This window comes from Ochotona princeps, chromosome 21, assembly GCF_030435755.1.
Source record: "Ochotona princeps isolate mOchPri1 chromosome 21, mOchPri1.hap1, whole genome shotgun sequence".
Classification (NCBI taxonomy): Eukaryota; Metazoa; Chordata; class Mammalia; order Lagomorpha; family Ochotonidae; genus Ochotona; species Ochotona princeps.
This window is the reverse complement of record NC_080852.1, coordinates 10,075,602-10,096,487: the sequence shown is the minus strand read 5'-3', so window position 1 is coordinate 10,096,487 and position 20,886 is coordinate 10,075,602. Positions and strand designations below refer to the sequence as shown.

Genomic DNA, 20,886 nt, shown 5'->3' with positions numbered 1-20,886 from the left:
CATCCAGAGAAAACATTTATATGTTAGAAATAGCTGCTCTGTCTGTGTTCCAAGAAGGGAGGCAGTAATCTATCTGGATGATAGTTGTTGGCCAAAGAGACCTATACAAAGGGAAAAAAAAATTGTTTCTTCATACTCTTACTAAATTACATCAGTGTTCTTTTTATCACATTGTCACAAATGACCTTGGTCCATTTTAGTCAAGTCAGAATACAGAGTAAGTTTTATGGGAGAATTGTATTTTTTTTTTTTTTTTTAGTTTGGAAGAGAGGTTAAGATAGTAAGTTCTTTAAATATGCTTTTCTAGTTCCCTTCTAACTGTTTGAATGTTTCCTAATCTTCTTTTTAAAGTTATATAATCCTAAAATGATGGAATATTTTAAATTCATTTTTGAAGAATTTTTCCATGTATACTTTTTAGAATTTTTGAATTGTTCTTGCAGGCCTCTGACATAACACTGAAAATTTGGCATCTGTAAACATAATTCAATTAAGAATTGTCTTTTCCTTGTTTGAGGACATTTAGTTTTGAAATAACAGCAATAGAGTCTTTTGAAAATAACAGAACATGAACAGAAAATTATTTCCCTTGGAAAAAACTGTAGCTGATTTTTTTTTTTTTTTGGCTGATTTGCTGCTGAAATCACACATTCGTATAAATGCCAAGCTATACATATGCATATACATATGTATATGGATGAGAGAGAGAAAGGAGAGAGGGAGACAGAGCGAGAGCGAGAGAGCGCTAGCACATAAAATCCACTTTATGATCATGCCATAAATTGGAGAATTTGTCTTTTAAAATTAACATTCATATACAGGTCAGGAAGTAATGCAGAATGTTGATGTTGCTAACACATTTCACCCAAGTCTTCAATTAATTAAGTTTTACAGTTCCCCCATGCAGTGGGCAATACTGTTATTATCCGAGCTTTGTTGATGGGAAATTTGAGAGTAAAATCTTGTTCAAGGTCAAGCAAAATTCAGATCCTCACAGCCAAAATTCAGGTCCTCAAATGAGAGAGAAACTTAAGTCATTTATTTGATATTTTAGTCAAGCTAGGTTATTTGTTGAGTAAATAAAATAAAAACTTTTTTAGTAAAATATTTTTCAAAGGATTTTGGATTTTAAGTAATTAAAAATTTTATTTTTTTCTTTTGAGAATAACACCATAAAAATTATAATTTAATTGAACTTCATCCAGTCTCGGGGCAGTTAATAAGGAATCACATACATAAGGTACGGGCTACAGACTAGAACAAGAGGGAATAGGTGCAACTAGTACAATTTTCTCAACCTGGTTTGCAAATTACAAAAATGCCTTGTCATTATAAATTTAGAGGGCCATTGACCTTCCTTGCGTAAAGTTGTGTTTCTGCCTGACGATATTTGGAATCTGAAGTTCTAATTTTCCAGTAGAAAATTTTGGCTGTTGCAGAAACGGATTTGGATAGTCCAGACAGAATCACCAAATTTAATCATAGGTCTGTGAAAAATTCAAACAGGTTTTTACAAAACTTTGGGGACAATTCCAGGGTTAGACACGTTGAAGTAATAATGTATGTGCTGAGTCTTGGTTCTAGTCTCCATCCATGAAAATGCCGAGCGGACTTGTGGCCTCAAGACCACTCAAAAGAATTTTGTTTAAATGAATATGGAGTGATGGGTTCTCATTAACCGTCAGATTACTACGATTGTGAAATGAGTCAGCTCTAGGAACTGTTCCCATAGTTATACTTACATTGTTTTATTCATGCATTCTCTATAATAGAGTCTACATTCTTTGAGTGCCGCCAAGTGAACGTATACACCCATCCTGTAAGTCTCACCATGGGCAGGTTTTATTTTTATTCTCATTTCATAGTTAAAGAAACCAAGACTGAGAAGAAACATATTGACTGAGGGCACAGAGCTGGTCGGGTAGACATGGAAGACCTTGAACTGTAGGACTAGGAACCATCACTTTTATTTTTAGCAAGCAGATATTAATGTTACCCATTTTATAGATTAAAGAACTCATGGAAGTTAGTTCACAGAAAGTTACTTCAAGATACTGGACTAAGTCTGGTCTTTATTTTTCTAATAAGGAAATCATTCCAACAGAATGATAATTCAAGAACGATAATTCTTGTAGAATGATAATGGGTATTGGCTGATGTAAACTTTATGGCATAGCAGGTAAAGCTGTCACCTGTGAGGCTACCATCTCATATGATGCTGGTTTGTGTCCTAGATGCTCCACTTCTGAACCAACTCCCTGCTAATAATCTGGGGAAAGCAATGAAAGATGGACCAACAATATGGGAGACCCAGGAGAAGCTCCTGGCTTCTGGTTTTGCCTAGACCAGCTCTGGCCATTGCAGCTATCTTGGAGGAATGAACTAGCAGGTGGAAAATCACTTCCTGTCTGTTGCTCCTGCTTTTCTTTTTAACTCTTTCAAAATAAACAAGTCTTAGGAAAAATGTGCTGGCTAAAAGGGTTTTCAAAATATCATTTGTAAAGTGACATGCTTATTCTAAAATGAGAATAATTGTACCTGAATCAAAATTTAATTTTAAAATATAGGAAAGATTTTTGGGTAATCATATTATATATGGATTATAAATTCAAACTTTGATTATTGTATGAGGGTTACCCAAAGAAAGAGAAGCAATTGAATACAAAGATATAGAGAAAGCTGTTTGAAAGAATATATATTTACTTGGAAGAGTTAGAGAGAGAGAGAGAGAGAGCAAGAGAAATGTTCTATCCACTGATTCACTTCCCAGATGCCCACCACAACCAGGACTAGACAAGGCTGAACCCAGGAGCTCCACCTAGTTCCTGGATAGCAGGTGTCCACATTGGCCACTATTGGCTGTCTCCTGGGTATGTTAGCAGGAAGCTATATGGACAGTGTGACATTGTTGGAATTTAAACTAGGTACTCCTGACTAGTGATTCCAACTGGGAGGGAAACTTCAGTTGGGGATTATGACCAGAGAGATGTTGGTGGGTTTAGGGTGGGGCAGGGGACCATGTTATCAGGATTCTGTAGAGTCTTAACTGTAGAAAGATGGGGGAAGGTCATTCCAAAGAAGACTTTAAGAGGATCAGTGCAGAAAAAGGCATTCAGGAAAGAGAAAATGAGTTTAGGTTTGGGATGTTGTATTTGAGATGTTGGAAGGACCCATGGTTGAGAATGCCTAGCAGGTGAATGGGACCGTGATTCAGGAGCTGAGAACCATCCTGAGTTTGGGGACCACACTAACATCATTCTTCAAAGCCAGAGGTCCTAACCTGGCAACATGCAGGCCCCATCTGGATTACATATGTCGGGTTTTATTTTGCCTGCATGTTTTAGAATTCTTTAAACCTCCTAACAACATACACGTTGGGAGATTGCATATAGAAATTCATCTTTTTAGCTTGTCTTAAAATATAAACATCTGTGCCATCCCGGTTATGCACAGCAGAGTTATAAGCTGAGGTCTGGCTGTCGGCTACAGACCAAGCGTGATGTGTACAAGTTTCCTCAATCCCCACAACTGCCTATTAAATTTCAGCTGGCCAGATTGCCTCATACGTTCATCTTATCTGCTTTGAATATGAGTTTGCAATCCTGTGTTGGATTATGATGGCATCATTTATTGTCTCTGAAGGGAACATTTCTTGGGGACTGACTGCTGAAGCTCTGTGGTCATATTCTTCCCAACTGTGCCTCCTCAATCATGCCTTATGTCTTCAGCAGCTCTCATCACTTTCTCTAGGCTGAGTTCCTTGTGCTGTTTCTTCTGCTGTGCCTTCACTTGATTCTGCCATCTCCCATGATCATTTATTGAATGAATGACTTGCTACAAGAGTGAATGAACCTGCTACTTGTTAATCATTTCTCTGAACCTCCATTTTCTCCTTTGGTCTTCGCAATATTTTTAATTCCTGGCCTCAATATTCAACATCCTATGAACAGACTTTCCTATTGACCATTCTGGAGCAAACCTCTGGTCTCTCCTCCTTTAACACATAGTTATCCCTGCCCCCATGGTGCTGACTGCTCTGTCTGCCAGTTTGCTCAGATACCCTCAGGGAACATTTTCTCTGCTTCTTTTAGGTGTCTGAGGAAATATCAGTTAACTTGGGTGTCTCTCCTACCCGTCATAAGAGGGGTCCTATTCCTCAGTGTGTTGCTATCTATGCTGCTTTGTTTTCTTCACAACACTCCTCATGACTAATAGTAGATTGAGTTGAATCATGTGAGAATGCACCTTTTTTCTTTTAAATGCTTACTTGACAATAACAGATAGACAGAGGTCCCATCAGCTGGTTCTTCTTTCAGTGCCTTCAGTGACCTGGGCTGTGCCAGGCCCAAGCCAGGAGGTGGAAACTCAATCTTGCCCCCCACATGGTATCAGGAACTCCGTGATTTGAGCCGTCTGTTACCTCACAATGTATACATTAGCAGCAACTTGGCGTCAGAGTTAAAGCCAGGACCTAAATAAAGGCATTCTAATGTGGGACCAAGGAAATGCCTGGCCAAACATTTGCCTCATGACTGCACATGTTGTGGGTAAAAAGCAAATATTGTCAATTTGATGTGCTTTAATTTGATAAGTTAATTTTCTTTTTGTCTATTTTGCTCTCTTGAACGAAAGCTCAGGTAGACATGGACTCTGGTTGCTTGCTGCTCTGTGCCAGGCACATGGCAGGCACTTAATGAATATTTGTCATATGTCAAAATGTTGATGTATTCGTCTTTGTGACCTTTTATTGGCAAGCATCATTAATAACCTCTTTAATATCACACCACTCTTTGCCATTTTTATTTTCCTCCTATCTCTGAAGTTCCCTTTTCACTACATCTCCGTCTGCTCGCAGCAGCCCTTCTTGATCCTGCGTGTACCGGGATGTTCAGGTATAACTGCTTGTTCTCCCATTTCTCTCTTCCTTGGTACCTTAGTCATCCTCATGTCTTCACTTCCTCATCTGCTGGGAAAGATTTCTGGCAGATGCATATTGGGAATTCTGTTTTTGATAGGCCATAACTTCAGGAAAACAATGTTTCCGAAATCTAGTTATTCCTTTATCCTAAAAAATTTGACTTCAACTCTGTTTCCATTCATGACTCCCCTCTAAGCCTAAAAAAAAATGAAGCCATTTGGAAAGTTCTTTTTCTCCCTGTTCTGCTGCCGAACCCCTGAACCGCTCAGCTAGCAGCCTCCCTTGACTTCCTTTGCTGTGCTTCTCCCTGGCCTGTTCTTTCTTTTACTTTGACACATACTTTCTCTCTTCCAAGAGATTTTTATTTCACTGCTTCCTGCTTTTTCCATCCATCCTGCATATTGAGAACAGGTTAAACTTTTGACAATACTTGAGTAAGACCATTGGTCTACGCAGAATGTGTATCAAGACCCACCTGCAACTTTGTGAACATCTTTGTGTTTTTGCAAGCTGCTTTTCAAACCCCGTTTCCTGTAACTGTCCTTTGAATCACTTAGTTCTTTATTCTTGCTGGTTTCTCTGCTCCTCCTTGTATGTGCAGCGTCTAGCTTCGCTGGCAGCCAGTGTGGGTGTCTGGGGAGGATCGTTCTTCTTGTGATCCCCACTTCTCTTTATTTAGGTGGGATCTGAAGGCCCCCTCTGCAAACACAGCTGCAAACAAGTAAATCATTTAGCACCCCCTTTCCCCAAACAGATTTCCATGCAAAGTTCCTCCTACAGGGAAGTTCTGGGGCTGCTATTTCACAACCCTGTCTCCATCCTTTTAACAACACTGTTTCCTTCCCTCTCGCCTCCCCCAAAACCCTCTGTCATTCTTTCTGTGATTCTCCTCTGTATTGTAATATGCAATACGTTTTGTGGTTTAGAGGACAGACTATGGAGTCCAGCAGACCCGAGCTCGAATCGTTACCTTTTCTACTTGTTTAACCTCGTCCACTTCACGCATCAGCCAATTGTTGTTTTGAGAGTAAATAAAGGTATTATTTGCAGTGGGATTCATATAATGTCTGGAATATTTTAAACAGGATTAGCATCAACATCATCATTTGTCATTGTGGTTCAAGGCTCACTGTCTATAATAATTCTTTCCCAACAATATCAGTCCTCAGCTCTTCCCTCGAAATTCCTACTACATTTCTTGTCTGTGCTATTTAGACTATACCTGTGTTGCACTTCTTATTTATAACACTCAGGGGTCGGAACTAAGCTTTACCCTTCCTTGGGCTCCAGTTCTGGTGCTTAGCATTTATACATTTTTCAACAGATATTTATGGAATACAATCCATCTGAGATGTACAAAGTACAAAGCTGAATTAAAACAGAATTCCACTGAGTTTTAACTTAACGAAAAGAATTTGTCCTGTGTTTTTTTTGTGTGTGTGTATCTATTGTGCTGTCTTAAAACAGGAAATAATACAATTTACCAAGAACTAATTTGGCAATCATTCTCAGAAAACAGGGACTTTAGACATTAATTAAGACGTTGTAGTTCAGCATTTGGCCAGAAGATGGTGCAGTGTTCAAGGGATCATTCCCTCTGAAAGAACTGATTTGAAAGGAATTGCAATCCGACCACATCTATAAAGGAATGGGAGAAAGTGATGCCAGTTCAGCTCTGACACCATCATGGGGCTTAGCAAGTGTCATGCTTCCATGCAGCTTCTTACTTCCTACTGTCTAGCATAATGAGCTAGAGGCTTCTTCTAATTAGCTAAATATTATTGTACATCAGAGTGGGGCCATGCTTCCTGTACATTCTTATTTGTGTTTTGCCAGCCAAGGGAAGAAAGCTGTTAGAGGCAGGAGCAGATGTAGGGAAGGCACAAAACATGCCAAGAAGTCATGGCACTTCTTTACTATTGGGTGAATCATTTTACTTCACATGTTTTTATTCTGATATTAGTAGAAATTCTTTAAGTCAGTATGTCTCACTGGAAAAATCTTTTGTATGTAGTAGTTGTGCACATGGTATGTGTACAGTATTGTGTGTCAAAGTTTTCTCTATCCCTGAAAAGGCCGTAGGAATAGGCTTTTGTTGCTAAAAGAATCTATGTAAAATGTGAAATGACGATCTTCTCATATTATTGTTTTCGGTAATATAGTGAGCTAAGTAAATAATATTGCAATTTGCTTAAATATCCTGCTTATGTTGATTGGGAACTAATTTAAATAGTATTCAAAGTTGGTGCTGATCTGCTATCTTCTCTCAAATTTGTATATCATGTACTTGTTCTATTTTTTTTATCATGTAAAGTCTTATGAAAATTGAAAACTAATTTATTATCATGTAGTTATTAGCACAATCACAAAAGGGGTCACTGGTCTTCCCTTTAATTTCTGTCACAGGCTGCAGGCCGTATTATGCTAAATCAAGGATATGGGGAGATAATTAGCATAGCAACTCTGGCAAGTTTAATAGGTGAGTGATGAACATTCAGAGTTGGGTTTCAAAATCCATGTCTTAATTAGCATCTGCCTGAGTGTGGTGACGAAGGTGGTGTTCAGGCAAATGTATTCTGAGTGTCTTCTGTCAGGCCAAAGTCATTGTGAGTTGTCCGTAAAACATTTAAGATTAAGAGACTTTAATGTAAAAAAAAAAGTGTTTTTGTTTAAAGATAAAAGAACAAAAATATGAGACTTCTCAAGCTAATTCAATGTGTGTCCCTTCCAGAAGCATCCACCCAGGGGGTGTTTTTAGTTGGCACATGTAAGAGAGAGACTGCTACTGGCATCCCGGGGGTAGATGCCAGGGTACCACTGACTCCTCTCAATACACAAAATAAGAATAATTGGCCCCAAATGTCAGTAGTACTGAGGTCCAGAGCCGTCCGTTGGTTCCTCCTCATTGCCAACAGGTGTCACCACAGACCCCGTTCTAATTGCAACCTTATCAGAGAGAGTCCATAAACTCTGGTAACATATGGAATGAAATCCCAACTGCAAAGCTTTTGTGGAAGGCAGTAACATACTGGTGAGCTGAGGTCTATGTAACCAAAATTGATCAATTACACAAATTAAGCATAGCCCTTAAGGAATTTATTTTATTGGTCTGGACATCTGTTGCAGTATTGTCCAAATCCAAAACTCAAATGGTGCCTCGGGTTGCCAAGTTAGGCAAGAAAATCTAGTAGCTATAAAAGTACAACTGAAAACCCTATATTAATATCACGTCCATCTGCTGAATGTTACATAAATATGCAGACTTTTTATTTTCCTTGGGAATAACATTTATTTTTACAGTGCCCAGTTTGACATTCTTATGACATTCTGTTCAGTTTATTACATTGTAACTTTAAATGTTTCTTCAAAAATGCATTTATAATGTTGTTGTTAATCTTTTTTCAAGGGTCTGTACCACCTGTTTTACTTACAGTTAAATAGAGAAGTCCTTTTTCTTATAGGAAGAATGGGAAAATCTTTGGACAAAGAGGCTCAGAAAAGATTTTGAGGAACACTTGTGTAGTGTAAAGGGAAATTATATAACAGACATGAATGCTAATATTCCTTCCTGCTCTTTTACCAGTTGAAATGTAATCTCCATTTTAAACTAAATTAGCATCATTTCCAAACAGAGTATCATATTTATATCAGATTTATACAACCACATCAGATTACTATTAGCATGTAAAATAGTCTCTTTTATGCTGTGGATAAGAAAAAAATGGATTGAAGAGAGTGATTTGGTTTCCACTTTAATGTCAGGGATTTAAATTAATCAGAGTGGACATGTTTAGGTCGAGAGTTGCTGTAACACTGAAAAACAGTAGGTGAGGGCGGCTTTACCTTAAGAACCTGTTGTGATCCTGGCACGAAGGAAACCTTGCATTTAGGGAAGTACATCTGAAAATCATGATGTTCCTATCATGTCCATCTGCCGAATGTTAAATAAATATGTTGGTTGGTTATTTAAATATGTTGAGTAGCTAAGCCAACTGGAAAATTATAGGATATGTGTAGGAAAACTTAGAGGACGTTTTTCTTCATGTTTCCCCTCCCCCTTTCATTCTTATGTATGTATTCAGTAAAATACTTTTTAGGAGTCAGTTATTGAATTTGTTGCAGTCTAATAAGACAACCTATAGAAGGGTCAGAGAAACTTATAAAACAGCAATAAAACACACACACACATAAAACAAGGCAAAGAAACTTGGCTCATGCCTTTGAGAAACTTCCTTATGGTATGTTTAGTTTAGAAAGAAGAAAAATATATATGGCTCGATTAAATTCAGTTTGCAAAACACTTTTAATTGTAAAAGTGGTGCATTTTTTTTTACCAGTTTTAGATAATATTTTAAAAATAATTCTAGGTTTCTTTATGTTAATACATATTATTACTAAATTAGGATGTTAGGTTAAATTAAGTTGTAATGATGAGTGTTGTTTTTCCTTTGCTAGAAAGTCAGAATTCATCGATTGTCATTTGTAGAATTCTTGTATTCCCCCCAAACTTGGAGCTAAAATAACGAAGGGTGTCTGGAAAAATTCCAAATATTTTCAATGTTGAAAAAAAAATACAGGGAAATGGAGGAGTTAAAAGTCTGAATTGGCCATAAAGTGAGAGGTGCCAGTTACTTGCCATTTATGTATTTGTGTATTCATCCTGTTTGATGTAAGACAAGATGATTTTTTTACAGTTTCACTTATGCTCGAAAGGAAGGTGCATAATGAGAATACAAAGTCAACTGCAAAGAATTTCTATTCCAGAGAGTACCACATGAACATGTGGAATGAGTAATGTTTTGAAGTAGGATGGCATGCAGTCATGTGTACCAGGTGCGAGGGAGACCTGGTTCTCTCCCTGCCTTTGCTATATTAGTCTCTGTTGTTTTGAGCAAATGACTTGCTCCATTGGTGAGATAACCAAGAAGAAATCAATGCCACAAAAGGGTTTGTGGTGGAAGGGAGAAACACAATCTGTAAATAGGTTGATAGCTCAAAATTAAGCACTTTATGAACGTCCAGCAACCCTCGTGATTTATATCCATACATTTTAGTTAAGTAGATGGATGGCTGAGAAGGGAAGCTAACTACTTGCTTTTGGAGACAGAAACTAACTGGTCACACTAAGAATAGCTCTTTGATCCCCAGTAGTCTTAAAACCGGCAGGCATTTTCTTTTCCCTTTCTAGGACTGCTGCATTTATTGAAGGCATAAGCCCATTGTCTATCTTTAGATTCCTGATGTAATTTCTGAATCACCAACCCTTTCTGAGACCACAAGATATTTAAAAATAAGATAAGAAATATTGACTGAGACTCCCTAAAGCCTGCAAGGGAAACGAAAATACCGCAGTAGAGGTTTACAGTGAAATTTCTCTCCTGTAGTTCATGCACATTGAAAATGACATGATCTATCCCAAGGAATAACTTAAGGCCTGATCCACTTAAATAGCTCCAAGTGATTTATCACAAATGTGCTTATTTGGAAGGTTTAGCAGTAACTGCTTATGGGAGGTGGTGGGGTTAACTACCAAAATTGTACATAACTTGGATCCTGTGTGTGGCAATTAATCAAGAAATTATATTCTTTGACTTTCTAACAACCCACACAGAGTGCTACATCTGTGGCGTATTTAAACAGACAGAGAGATTTGAAATATTTCTTCTAATAAAATGTTAATGGTTTTGTTTTGGAGACAAAATATTGAATTATTGTGGTGTTAGATTTATCTGTATGAGGGTTTCTCAAGTCACAGTCAATAAGTACTTCTGACAGAAAGCCCACTATTTCCTGAATATGATATTCTAGTCCTCTAAATGACTTCAGGATTATGGTGAGGCCCCTTGATAATGCGGAGGGGAGCACAGTGGAGTAGTGGGTAGTACAGAGAACTGGAGCAGCTGAGGTGATCATTGTGGGCGTTTGTTACATTTTCAACAGTATTGTTTAACCAGAAGCACATTGGAATATGCTAATAAAGGCAGGTGAGGCATTACCTTTGATTTGTGTTGTCCTTCCCGGGTATAACTTAGTCACCCCAGTTTTCACAGAAAAGAGTATTGTAGGGTGGTTAGGCACCCAAGAACTTCACAATACCCTAGATGGCTACTTTTACATAGTCAGTATCTGGAAATCTAAAAGAAGCATCAATTTAAAATGAGACATTTTTGGTGACCAAATTGGTTCCACAGGATCATCTTCATTCTGTGATCCTTTGTGATGTGTTTCGAACTATTAATCTGAATATTTTATGTTTTTATTCATTAGCTTTTTAAACATGGCAGTTTCACAGATGTTGATGGAACACTTTTGTGCTTATGCTGGCCAAGAGATAGCAGGATAGAATAATACCCGACTTAGGACTTCATGCTATAGAAGACAGAGTTATAATTCATATTTGTAAGGTGACCAGTACAACATTTATGAAACGGTTTGGTGCTGGATACTCACCTGAGACCGGACACAGCCTCATTCTTCTCTTTGCAGAGGAGGGAGCTGCTGCCTGCAGAGAGGTCCTGCCATGCAGTTAGCAAGAGGAGGAGCTGGCAGTTGAAGGGCACTCTGTGGTTCTGCTTCCCACCCCAGGGAACACTCTACTGGCCCATGATGAAAGAGGCCTGTGGGCATTGCTCCCCAAGATACAGCTGTCAGGTCATGTGCATCCATGGCTTTGCACTTGTGACTTCTTTTATTCTCACCACAACCCTATGCAACAGATATTGTAATTATCCCCATTTACAGACGAGCAAACTGAACTCTGAGAAGTTAAGCTGTTTGACCCAAGGTGGTATAAGTAGTGTCAGAGCAGCAATATGTGCTACTAAACTTCACTGTAATGAGATACAAGAGAGATCAGTTCTGCTTGGTGTAGTGGGTGAACCAAGAGATTAGGGCAAAGGATATAACGGTTACATGAAGTTAATGGTCTTATCAGGACTAAAACATGATACATAATATGTCAGATTTCCTCTCGTGACTTCCTTGAAGAATGTAGTTCTGTTTCTTTTTTTTTTTTTCCAGAAATCTCTCTGAAGTTATAGATCTAAATTTTAGTGAGAATATATTCAGTTCTTTGCAGGGTGAAAACCCAGCATGTCTGAATAGTCATGAAAGCAATCTAGAAAATCTCCCCCACCTTTATTTTAATTGAGGACTCTTAAATTGTAGGGAGGTACCACATACCCTTCACTCAGCTTCATCCATTGTAACATTTTATGGAACCGCATAGAAATCAGAAGCAGGAAATGCCTGACAATATACTGTTGAACAGATTACAGAGCTTGATTTTGATTTTATTTGATTTTATTGCCACTTGTTGTTTGAAGAGTTCTATTAAATTCTATCACCCAAATACATTTGCACAATTTTATGCTAATGCAAATTTTAAAAGTATAAATACATGTTTTAAAGAATTGTTTTGTTGTATGGCATTGTCATATTTGAGGATTACCTGGCCAAATAGTGTACTCTTTTAAATCAGTTCATTTTTTAATGATATATTGCCGTGATGTAAGAGCGATTATTCATGGTTTAAAGAACTTTGTCTATAGAAAATTATTCCCTTTGGAGAGTATAAAATGATTCCATTAAAAACTAAGGTTCCCAGACATATATTACCTAAAGCTTAGCAGTTTACATTTAATTTTAAGCCTTTACGGATGGGACTCATACTCATTTTTTTCTGTTTTTTAAACAAATAAATAGTCAATTTGGATGTATATTGAAAGACACTGTTTTGTATTAGCATGAGCTACTATTTATTGCAAATCTGTTCTTTTTATTTTTAGTTTCTGTTTTGCAGAAAGCTATGAAGGTAGAAACTAAGTTTTTAGTATGTTCCTTTAAAGCCCCAGACACGCGAGCTTTAAAAAGGGTTAAGTTTTTAATAAAAACATACCCTGTAGTCAATGTGCTTTAAATTATAATGTTAAAAGCCAATCATTTTCTTTTTTGACTGACATGTGGCATTTTGGAGAAATTTTTAAATCTGTAAGAAACAAATTTGGGGGCTTGTTAGAACAGAAAAAAAGGGGGGGCTAGCTCCAAGTGAAGGGATTGAATTAAAATCGTTTGTAATTAGGCATCAGAAAGAGGCACAATTGCAGCACATCTGTGCATCTCCCTCTGACCCCAGCTTTCTGCTTTCTGTCTCCTTTCTTTACAGAATCTTCAGTTATGCGTAGATGCACACATTAAAGAGGAAATTGGGGCTAATGATTTAGGAATGTGCTAATTAATTCTCATTATGTCCTGTGAACCGAGAGAAATAGTGAAAGGTTGTCTGAATATGCATATACACTATGTACACCTTTACACACTGTGTTTTCTTCTGAGGGATAGTTATGCTGGCTTTTTTCTTTTTTGTTTTTTCTCTCTCTCTCTCTAGGTTCTTACACACAGTGACAGCGAAGCAACATTCAAAGTGCTGACATTGTGACTTGGAGATGTGATAGAGAAATGCCTGCTGCGTTTTCTGTAAGTAAATATGGTTATGGCCTTGAGAGAACATACGTAATCAGATACCTGTTTCCCCTTGAGTTTCTTAATGTAAGCATCTGGATTCCTAATTAGCAGTTAGATTGCACCCACTGTTATTTTGTCTTCGGTTATCAGCGATGATCAGCCTTTACTAAACTAAGGTGAACAATCGTGGGGGACACTCATCATGTGGGGGACACACATGGATTTTTTTCTTAAAAAAAGGTTTTAACATTTTGATAACAGGATTTCCAATAGCTTGAAGGGTAGCTTTTAACATTTCTTTTCCAGCTGAAGTATTTCCTGAGTTCTGTCCAAGTCCTCTGTAGTGAAAGAAAAGGCGTTTTGACATTTAATAGACAATGTTGTGGCTTTTTTTTTTTCTTCTCAGGCAAATGTATAGGCATTTAAACAGCCACATTGTACTATCATAATTGAGACACCTTGCAGAAATGGCAATTATAGGGTGATTTATGTCAAAAGTATTCAGAACAGTTTACACTTTTGCAATTTTAAGAAACTTTCATCAATACCTTTCTCTTACCTTTCCCCTCTCTCTCTTTCTCTCCCATTCTTTCCTTTAAGTGTTAGGTTAAAATCTTTTCATTTTAAATTTTATTAAAGTTGTTCCAAGTTTTCCTGCTCTTAGCAAAACTCCTAAACGGATTACCCAGATCAAAACAATCAGTGAAGGCTTAATTCCTTGAAATGAAAACAAAATTGATGTTGAGGACATTCTGTTTTGCTTGGGCTACCAGCTTGGCTTTGCTCTAAGAATACTCTTGCTCCCAAGTTAGTTTCAGTCGTTTATTCCATCCTGAGCTCCTCGAACTTTCCACAGCCATACTCTTCAAATAACACTTTTTTTTGCTGAGTCGGTTTTATTTTGTGCTCACCCTTGATTCTGTGGGTCCTGTATATGATTCTGAAACAAAGAACAACTGCCTTCCTAACGAGAAAAGAGAGAATCTGAGAAAATAGATAAACATTTCAGCCTTAACTCAAAAAGCAAAAGGCTTAGAAAAGGGGAGGAAAAGGGAAAATTGCAAACTTCAGAATGCAAAAACCGTTTAGAGGGTCCAGTGCAAAACAGGTATGTTATGAAGTACAAGCAAAAGAAACAACCAACTTGGCATATGAGGGCCAAATAGTTGACACATATTTTTAACTGCTTATGATATAAATAGGCAGCCTTATAAATTTTGGAATTTGGGATTTTTCAATATACAGTGTGAAATGGGCCAATAGCCCTATTGAAATTTATTTCTATTTGGGTTAAATGTAAATGGTTAGATTTGAAAGGAAAAGGATTAACATGAGCTTTCACTTTTTTGGAATGGTTTTTTTTCTTGTTATTGTTTTTTTTTTTTAATTATTTTGCATTATGTGACAGTTTCATAGGCTCTGGGAATCTCCCCCCCTCCCCTCCCCTCCCCCCTGGTGGATTCCTCCACCTTGATGCAGTATTACAGTTCAAATTCAATCAAGATTCTTTCCTTGCAAACATATACCAAGCATAGAGTCCAGCTACTTATTGTCCAGATGGGTTGAACAGTTTCTTGGGGAGACCATTTCTGGTCCCAAGTTAGAGCTGGTAGAATATCATCCCAGTCAATTAAGAGTCCCAATATAACATCAACAGCACTTTTTTGGAATGTTAAGGGTGGTGAAATTTCTGGTTGTGGGTGGTATCCCCAAATTGCTTCATAGGGAATTTCATTTTGCAAAATTAAAAGAAGGCAGAGGAACGCTACACTTTATTCTGTTTGTTCAGTGTCCATTTGGAATAAGCAAATGGGATAGTATTAGTATATATGTCTCTAGTCATCAAATGTAGGAGAGCCATACTGAAGGCCACAGCAAAATGGTGCTTTTTAGACTTGAACATTTGGTGATTGCAAATGTACAGGTGTAGTGTAATGAAACTGTTTTAGCCTTGAAGATGTAGGTGTTGGCACATTTTTTTTTGTGTATGAGGCTATATTCAACATGACAGCTTGAAAAGTGAAACATTGAAGCCATGAAGCAAAAGTAAATATATTGTATTTCATTTACTGAGTGCCTGCTATTTGCAGGCTCTATGCTAGCCACAAGAGGATATGCAAAACAGAGGTAATGCCTGAACCCATGAAGCTTCCTTTCTATCAGACACACTAGAGGAGAGAGGATGGATCAGGTGTGAACAGTGGGAAGCAGAAGATGCTATAAAAGCACCAGGAAATGAGATTTCTGGTTTTGCTGTCTCCTCCCACGCATCTCACTGCTTTCTCCTCTTCTTTCCTCTGTCTCCTCTTCCCTTTCTTTTCCTCCTTTCTCTTTCCTCGGCTGCCTGTTCTTTGTTCTTTATCCCTCTTCACCTTTGTTTTCTAAATGGAGTTCAATGGAACTGATTTTAAAAAGAGAATATTCTGTAGAAAGTGGCAGCCTAGTCTAACAGTAAGAACTACCAACTTGGAAGGGTGTGACCCATATCTGAATCTGTGCTGCCATTAATAACCTTAACCAAAAGAAATGATCTTGGTTTCTCTTTAATAAAAATAGGGCCAAACAATACCTGCTTCATGACTTAACGATTAGATGAGATTCTGTAAGGGAAGTCCATGCTGGCAGGTGGTAAGCATGCTAAGTTATTAGCTGCCACTGTATTGTTATTGTTATTAATATTCCTCTTTTGCCTTTTGTTGCTTTGGAGCAGTGTTACTATATGATAGCTAAAAAATTGCAAATGATACCAGTCAATTAAAAATTGCTAGAAACAGCTGACTACCTTTGGAGTTATGCAACTCAAAGTTTTGTTAGTGTTTTCTGCACATTCCCAAAAACTACTTTAATGAGGTGTCAGAAAGTTTTTAAATCTTACAAGCTGTGGTTTTAAGTAAATGTTATAGCCTCTGCCACATTCAATATACTTACTGTCTCATCCTCTGATAACTTTTAGAACTATAGTTTGAATGAATTTTCAATTAGTTCCATTAGCATACAGAGACATTTATTACACAAATTTCAGTGTGCTCATTTAGAGGACTATAACAAAAATTTTTATGCATCTTAAGAATTAATTTTTACTGTATTACAGACAAATCCTGAAAATGTATTGAATGGATATGTACAGAGTCTGATAAAACTAAAGATGAGCTTCAAAAATTAAAATTAATAATGATTTTTCATTAATCAGAACATCTTTTAGTCCATCTTCATGAGTAGTGGTGTTAGATTACAGGAAGTTCTTATGCTACCTTCCCCAAAGTTGTCCTTTCTTCTCCAGAATTGAAACATACAGAAGGTGAAGATGGCATACTTATGGTGTGGCTTTACGTATCTATAGATATAGATATATAGATTAATCTTTTTGTACTGCTCCCCCATAGAATAGATGCTACTGCGCTCCTCCCTCCGTATCTCCCACCCCAAACTAACTTTTAGCATCACTGAAAATCTCTCTTCTGTGAATGGTCCATTTACTCTCTAGTCTTCTGTTTTGTTTGTATGGTTTGATTTACCTGAAATATGTTTCCCTGTCAGGGTGAAATCTTACTTATTTTTTAAGGTCTAATTCCAGTATCATCTGTTGTGTGATTTCTTTCCCAGATCCTCTGGGCAGAACAAACAGGTCCTTTCTTTGTACACCATGGTTCTTTGTTCCTCTTCTGGTACTTGATGGCTGTAAGAAGTGTCTTCACCCCTTCACACCAAGCTCTCAGGCTGCTCTTAATCATCTTTCTGGGAAACTAGATTTATATCTTCAAGGAGTTTCCCTTCTGTACAGAGAAGCAGACATATAAACACACACAATTGCACTGTAATTTGGAAAGCGATATAAAACAATTGTCTAAATTAGTGCACACAGATGAACGTTAATTTGCTAAAGAATCTGCTTTTCTCATGAAAAAATGAGCAGGTGTAGTGTATTTCTAAAAATAGCAGTGTTTTCTTAATGTTCATATCAATATTTATGTTGTTGCTCTAGCTCTGCCGAAAAAAAGCAAAATTTTAAAAACTCTCAAATAGCTATGCATAGCTAATATTGATCATGAAGAACAATGAGTGAGCTGAAAACGTGACTTAAATGAAACAGTCACTTTGGGATATGGTTGCTATTTCTAGCCTGTTTTTATACGCCAGTGGAACTGTGGTCTTCCTACTTTTTATTTGTTGATTATTTTGATTAGTGGTGAATTAATCCTGTGAATATAGAGTGGATTAAAATTGTGTCTTTGCAAACACTTTTGTAGAGATGGGTTGAAAGGTATTTAGGGGGAGCAGGGGAGATAGGACAATGTGGTCATCACCTTGGAACTGTACCTATGGAATGTACAAATCTGTTATCTTTGTTTTAAAAATAATGATACAGAGAAATTATCACATATGATAGGGAATGGTGGTTAGTACTCCAAACCAAATGAAATATCACTGATTGTTAGCTGCAAGCTAAGACTTTAAGTGCCATTTATTTGCTGAGTTTTGCCACTCTTTTTTTTTTTTTTTGGCACAAAACCTTTAAAAGTATTTATAGTTTAATTGGTATCTGTTTTATTTTAAATTATATTAAAATGACTTGCTTATGTTGAAATGCTTTTGAAAACTTAGCGTTACCCTAAAACGTTGTAAGAATAAAAATTTTCAAAATATTATTTTTTAAAGCAAGGAAAAGGATTTCAGGCTAAGATGGAGCCCAAACTGAGTGTATCTGTGCTGAGCTCCTAGGCTGTGGTCTTCCTTTTTGTGTATGCTGAGAGTCTGGGGCCTTTGGAAAGTCTTTTCTATTATTGTTATTTTTTTGGACCCTGCCTTTTTTACATTCCAAGTTGTCATAGTACAGCAGCCTCTTAATACCATAACCTTTATCCATATATAGCCAGGCAAAGCTTTCTGCTGTTAAGTAGAATTTATGAATTCTTTAGAAAAGGAAAGCTCTGCTATTCCTGGGCAAACTTGGAGAGTTTAGAAACATTATTTTGAAATGTGCTTCCTGAAAGTCAGAAGAACTTAATTAAGTTCCCAGGGTTAATTGTTTCTGAAGTGTTAACATGTCATTTGTCTATTCAAACTCCAAAGCAAATCTAATATGGGATTTAATAACCTGTTTGTGTGAATAGAAATTTGGGGTGGGGGTGGCGTGGGAGAAAAGGGAAAAGCTAATCGGCTTTTACCTGGTTATAAGTTTAGGGAAGAATTCTTCTGTCTTCATCTGAAACAAAAGGTAAACCCTATGTTCAAAACTCTTTCTATAGGGAGTATAAATTGGGATGACAAGGAAGTTTCAGAACAAAACAGTATTTTTATACTTTGTTCATTTCATATTTATCACTAGCTTGTTTGCTAATTTTCATTTGCAAGAGGCAATTCTTCCAGCTAACTGGGTGCCTCAATGGGCCACTGATTTCTTTGAAGTGACAGTCTGTAAATATGCATAAAAAAGGGATGCAATTAGCGTGTGTGTGGTTCAGTGCAGCCTGATTCCATTGGCAAGTTTACCCACAGTGTTGATAAGCTACATTATCTAGAAAATTGGCCGCTGAAAAACAGCACCTCTGATTGCCAGCAAAGGTTCCAGATAACAGGGTGCTGAAGAGAAATATAATTGAGGTTGAATATATTAACCAAGGTGTCACATGCTCCTTAGAAGCTCTAATTTATCAGCATGTTGGAATTTTTATTAACATTTGGAATGCATTTCTACCACACTAATGAAGTGGAATTGGCAGTTCAGGTTTTAGTTATTGTCATTTCTGAAAAGTTAAATGTAATTTCTCGTTAGACACAGTTATGTAAATATATTTGTTCAGGGGCTAAAAAAAAATTACACATTTTGCAAAATACAAATATGTTGTTAAGTGGCAGTGTGACAAATCAGTGATGCCCCAAGTCCTGAAAACCAGCCATGTATTTAAACTGTTTTGTATGTTACATTTTGTCTTTGTGGAGGGAATTTGAGAGAAATTAAGGAAGCTTAATGTCACTAAGTCTGTGACTGTGAAAAATAGTGAAAATTAGCTACTGTTTTAGTAGGCTAGTTCCTCTAAAAGGATTTCATGATTAAATTGCTTTTTTGTAAATGAAAACTTGCTCAAATTAATAAGGTGAATTAAGTGTTCATGGAAGATAGCTAGTTTGTGTTTTTCCATGCTTTTTGGAAATACTCGATACTTCAGTTTATTTTCCTAGTTTTGATAAATAGGCTTTGAAAGAAATTGGTTAACAAGACCACTAATTTCTATCAGTCAGAAATACATTGGGTTATGAAAACTTTGAATTATTTTGGGCTGCATATGTATATAATAAAACTACATATGTTTTTCCAGCAAGATAATAAAATGATAAACTTTGGGATAATGATTCCTGAGAAATAAGAGAGGGGAACACTCACAGACAGTGTTAGCTGTAGAGTTCCTAAATCAGGAGGTAGATTTATGAGTGTTTGTTTCATTATTATAATTCAGAATTCATCTGTTATATGCTTGTATGTGGATAATAAAGCATTTTTCAAGAAAAGAGGTCCATTTCTCTTGACTCATGAATTTTGTTTTTCTGTGGAAATGATTACACATTGCGGTCTGTAGAACACCAGGTATTCTTAATATCCTTGGTATTAGTTAATTCCATACATCTCTTAGCTCAGGGATTGATGCCAGCATTTTTCCTCCATTAGTAATAGATATGGTAGTCTCAAGGTGGTGGTTTCTTTAAGGCAAATGATCCATGAAAGATTTTCAGCTTTCCCTTTGCATACATTCCTTAGCAGCTGCCAATCTTTTATTGTCTGATGTCTTTCCTAATTTTCTTGCTTCTTCTATTGACTGCTACGACTCCCTGTCCTCTTTGACCCAGCTCTTCATCCTGCTGCTTTTCTTTACTGGATCTCACACACTCATTCTCTAGTCCTCAGCTGTAAATTTCTAATCTCTATCACTTGTACTATTACTTTTGTACAGATAGAAGAACTGGAGTGAAAGAAGATGCGATAGTGTTTCATTTAGTAGGAGGAAATTCTGTTTGGAATTGGACCTGACAGAGAAGAGTTTCATACCTGCTAGGCAGGAACTCTTAAGTTCTGAACAAGTAAGACATTCTGCTGGATGTCCATTGTGATGGATATGGTCAATTGTTGTGTACCATGTATTTTACCCCTTTTTTTTTTAAGTCACTGGTTGGAGAGTGACAATCTGCAATTCCCAGACTCTCTTGCAGCTGGGATTCTGGAAGATAATTAGATACTCACAGGTGCAAACAGGTGCCATTTGTAAGTACAGTGCAGTGGAACATCGTCCTGTATCTCCTCTTGTCACAACTGGCAGGCATGAGCCTGAAGATGATGGAGTTGTTGGCAACAGTATTCAGTACCATTCATTAGCTTCCTGGGCATGGAGTGATGGTGATATTGGTCCTTATCCACATCAGACCTGTATCATTATGTCTTTGAAGTTAGGAGTTGGTTTTTTTTTTTTTTTCCCAGGTAGAAAAGTTTATTTGCAAAGGGACCAGGTGAACTG

At 37.1% G+C, this 20,886-nt stretch overlaps 1 long non-coding RNA gene across 4 annotated transcripts in view; it reads left to right on the top strand.

The window, feature by feature from the left end:
* LOC131482891 (uncharacterized) overlaps positions 1-20,886 on the top strand; it is a 402,306-nt gene that overhangs the window by 44,396 nt on the left and 337,024 nt on the right. For 2 of the 4 annotated variants that reach the window (XR_009247385.1, XR_009247383.1), the window contains exons 1-2: positions 7,325-7,397; positions 13,305-13,393. This is a non-coding gene — a long non-coding RNA (uncharacterized LOC131482891). Of the gene's footprint in view, positions 1-7,324; positions 7,398-13,304; positions 13,394-20,886 lie in introns of those variants that run through there. The other 2 variants (XR_009247386.1, XR_009247384.1) reach the window with 1 other exon arrangement.